At 34.6% G+C, this 4,531-nt stretch overlaps 1 long non-coding RNA gene across 1 annotated transcript; it reads right to left on the bottom strand.

Moving 5' to 3' along the window:
• Positions 1-2,700: 2,700 nt before the first annotated feature.
• On the bottom strand, positions 2,701-4,255 carry LOC117225795 (uncharacterized). Its single transcript, XR_004491610.2, has 3 exons — positions 3,796-4,255; positions 3,326-3,589; positions 2,701-3,228 (listed from the first exon to the last, which is right to left on the bottom strand). It is a non-coding gene; the product is annotated as an uncharacterized LOC117225795 (long non-coding RNA).
• Between the last annotated feature and the right edge of the window lie 276 nt (positions 4,256-4,531).

The raw sequence follows: 4,531 nt of genomic DNA, 5'->3' as shown, positions 1-4,531 counted from the left end.
GCTGAGGGCTTACAGTGACCGGGTACCTTCCATTCAACCTCGGCGATCAATGCCTGTTTTCTTACAAGGGGACAAAAAATGTTGCGAAATTATTGCGGTTTAATTGGCCGAGGGAAAGCAGTGGACTTGGACACAATGGCGTAAGGAGTGGTTCCTTCGGTCATTTGGATTCTGTTAATCGTAATAAAATTTCCTCCACGAAGGGATCTCTTTGGGGATGAATAACTGTGTCACTGAAGACGTTCCACAAATTCTTCTTTGGGGTAAAACTGATATTTTTATTCTATTTTGATTTACTGTATTAAATTTGTATTATTGTATTAAATCTACTAATTATTATATTAATAATTATTATTGTATTCAATTTATTCCCTCAATGAATACTTCCTTCCTAAATATATTCAGAAAATTTAGGTACGATTTTGAGTAAAAGCAATATTTATGTACAGTTCTCAGTGAAAATAAAATGTATACAGTGTGTTCCATAATTATTTTAACAGCCGAAAATGAGGGGTAGCTGAGGTCATTTGAAGTAAATTTTTCCTTTGTTATGTCAAGGTCATATCAAGGTCATATCAAGGTTATGTCAAGGCCATGTCAAGGTCTTGTCAAGGTCATGCCAAGGTCATATCAAGGTTATGTCAAGGTCATATCAAGGTTATGTCAAGGTCATATCAAGGTTATGTCAAGGTTATGTCAAGGTCATATCAAGGTCATGTCAAGGTCATATCAAGGTTATGTCAAGGTCATATCAAGGTTATGTCAAGGTTACGTCAAGGTCAATCAAGGTCCCTTACGTCCTTTAACACGATAATTATTTATTAAATTAGCTTTGCGAATCATTCGTTGAACTGTGTTCGGACACGGAATTATTTAAATTAAAATATCATTTACGTACTTTGTTAATCTTCACTGTACACCTTGCTTAAAAATTTCATATGTTACACACAAGGTGTCATGCACACTAGAAAATTAAAACGGCCGTCACGCTTAAATTACTTACTATTTTGGGTCCGAAAAATTAGTAAATATTCTTCAGACGTTCTAAAGTAATGGTGAACAGCGTGTTTCTTAAAAATATCACTGTTACGTAGTAAAAAAAAATCCGGAGGGTTCTCGCTTCGTGATTTGTTCAATACTTCGAACGCGGCTCGAGTCCGTCCTGACCATCTGTCAAAGCCTCGTGCTGCGGGTTCTCGAACGTCGCGCCGTCACCTCTCATTGGTCAGTGTTTTCCGTTAATAACTCGTAAACAAAGCCGCAGATTGCATTTTCGCAAAGGAAAAATTTACTTCAAATGACCTCAGCTATCCCTCATTTTCGGCTGTTAAAATAATTGTGGGACACCCTGTATAAGATATTGAGTAAAATTAAAATTTATGTAGAATTTTATAAGTGTAAATAATATACGGTTTACAATAAAACTAAAGTTTATATTCAATTTCGAATAAAAATTATATATAATTTTTAGTCAAGATCAATTGTACATACAATTTTTGAGGATGAACAAAAATCGTATGCTATTTTGAGTAAAAATAATTTACAGTTTTTAGTGAAAATAAAATTTACATATAATCTTTGAGTAAAAAAAAAACATTTATATATACTAATTCAAGTAAAAATAATGTACAATTTCTAGCAAAAATAATTTTTATTTGCGATTTTGAAGTAAAGACATAATTGATATCCTATTTAAGTGAACATAATATACAGTTTTCAGTAAAAATAAGGTTTACTTATAATTTTGAGCAAAAATAAAGTTTATATTAATTTTGGAGTAAAAATAACGCACAGTTCTCTGTAGTAATAACGTTAATGTACAATTTTAAGTAAAAATAATATGCAATTTTGAGTAAAAATATTGTCCAATTTTGAGTAAAAATAATAATAAATGGATAGTCTAATTATACTTATTGATCCAGAAACGACGAAGCAAGCGATAGAACGAAGGAAAACCGGGAAAGCCAGAATCGGCGAAAGATCAAAGCGAGTTTCTTGGCTCGAGATTCATTTGGCCGGCGAAGCTGCCTCTAATCGCTAATTCGTCGACATTCGATTGCTCGCCTGGACCGATTGATGCCAGCTTGCGTCGGCCAAGGACCACGGTGACCGAAAAGCGATCGAAATGGCCGTAACGTAACGACCAACACGAACTGCTAGACGATCCCTCGAATCCCGTTAAGGCGGCCGTTTCACCGGCCAACGTAATAGATTCTCGTGGCTGGTAGCGACGAACTTCATGAATCAGACATAAGAAGCCCAATAGAAAAGTTCGAGCTGGAACTGCAAGAATGAGCCCTTTGCCCCGCATAATGGCCGCGAAATTTATCGTTGATTTATGTATACTCCGCCGGCGATATGGAGTATGCTTTCATACGGGACACGCTGATCGGTCATTCTGCAATCAAAAACTGAATGCTAGGAATATCCGATTGAGTAAACAGTTGCTTCAGTCGTATGTTGATTGCACGTTTTTTATTTAAACATTTACGATTTTAAGGATTCTGATGTTCTTGAATTGCCAATGTTATAACTCTGAAGAACTTTCCTCTAAATATGTTTCCACCAATCGGTTTTAGTTTCTGAGGCATTGGCAACAGTGTATTTTCCATAGTATGTTGTATTCCCTTTTGAATTAGAAGCGATCTACACAGTTTCTTATTTAGCTAATTCAGAGCTAATACAGAATTAAAACAAGTTTTGATTTGAATTAGATTAGGGTTCGGCGTGGATTAGATTATTAGTATAGGTTAGGTCTGGATTAGGTTATAAATATAGCTTAGGTTTGAATTAGATTACAGTTTAAGTCTGAATTAACTTGTATGTCTATTAAGTTATACGCTAAGTTTGAGTTAGGTTATAAGCAAAGGTTAAGTTATATGTTAAATCTAGACTAGGTTATAAATATAGCTTAAGTTAAACGTTAAGTCTGGATTATGTTATAAGTATAAGTTAAGTTATACGTTATGTCTAGATTAAATTACAAGTACAAGTTAAATCTCAATTGGATATCAATTAGGTTATAAGAATAGGTTATATAGGTCACGGTGTATCTTAATTGGATTATAGTTAATTCCGGAATTAGATTATACGTTAAGTCTGGATTGGGTTATAAGTATAGGTTAAATTGTAAATCATGGCTGGTTTAGGTTACAAGCATACGTTATGTCACGGTGTGTCTGGATTGGATAGTAATTATAGGTTAAGCCTGAATTAGTTTGATATTATCTGAAATTACAAAGTTATTCCTGTTACATTTTATGTACTTGGTTTCATGAACACTTCTCCGGTTGTACGTATATAAAATATCCAGTTAATAAAATACCCTCTATAACTACGTCGGTCGAAAGTTTTTCGTTTCCCTCGCAGGGTTAGTTCATTATTCGTTCGAACGTCTGGTACTCTGGCACGGATAATCGAATGCAACGTTGAGTGTATCAATCAGAAATGCTTGGAAACTGTTCGGAGCCAAAGATCGGGGATGATCAATCGAAATTGCAGCCCTCATTGAACAGAATCCAAGTTTACGATCGAGACATTGCCAGCATATTAACCAGGGAAGCAGACGGCGGCGCAGTTTCCGTGACCCCTGTTCAAAATAAAATTTCTGTGAACGCGGATCCACGGGAAGCAATCGAGTGCATAAAAATAAAATTCATTTTCGAATTTTCATCGCGACGAAATGATATCGTGGGAGACGTTGCGTTTCAGCTAGAAAGTTGCCGTAAGGAACGTCGACAGTGTTGTCAAGTTTCCTGTACTAACGAGCGTGTTTAATTTATTGGTTATACGTACAATTTAATTATTTGTAGCGACGTGTGTCCTAAGATGATAGAAAGAAAATAGCGAGATAATTGTGACGTGTCCCGAGATCGTAGAAAATAACCTAATAATACCACGGTGTTGGCAACACTGCTTGGCACTTTTACGATTAAGATGCGTGCTAAGAAGATGACGGATTTTATGGATTTATTGAAAAAACTGGGTAGTTGCGATTTAAAATGGCAAAAAAGATTCAAAGAATTTTAAAATGTCGATGCATTATTTTTTATGTACTAAAACGATTATAGACAGAACGAACTTGCTGTGTAGTTTCTGTTCCATGTAATCGATGGAATTATTAGGTTATGTCTCATCATTTTAAGGTACAGTTTAGTTTTGTTCTTAAGCTTCAGACTGGAGAAAATCTTTTGTTTTATTTACGAAGAAATACATATTAAACAAAGATACAAATGATGTGAAATTGTAATATTTTTCTAATGGCTGCCAAACATTTTGAACTGTCATATTCTATGGTGACTCTTGACTTTAGAATGCACCTTAATAATAGAGATTGTCATTCAGTGTTGTCAATACTATTTATGTTCTATCAGCTTTGTTTTGTTTTTAAATTTTCTATTGGACAAAATCTTTTGTTTCATTTCTGAATAAATACACGCAAACACATATAATATTGTAATCTCTTTTCTATTTGCTATCAAAATTTTAAACTTGCTATTTTCTAAGGCATGGCTCTGTCATTTTGGGCGCA

Source organism: Megalopta genalis, chromosome 14 (assembly GCF_051020955.1).
Source record: "Megalopta genalis isolate 19385.01 chromosome 14, iyMegGena1_principal, whole genome shotgun sequence".
NCBI lineage: Eukaryota > Metazoa > Arthropoda > Insecta > Hymenoptera > Halictidae > Megalopta > Megalopta genalis.
This window is presented reverse-complemented; position numbering and strand designations above follow the sequence as displayed.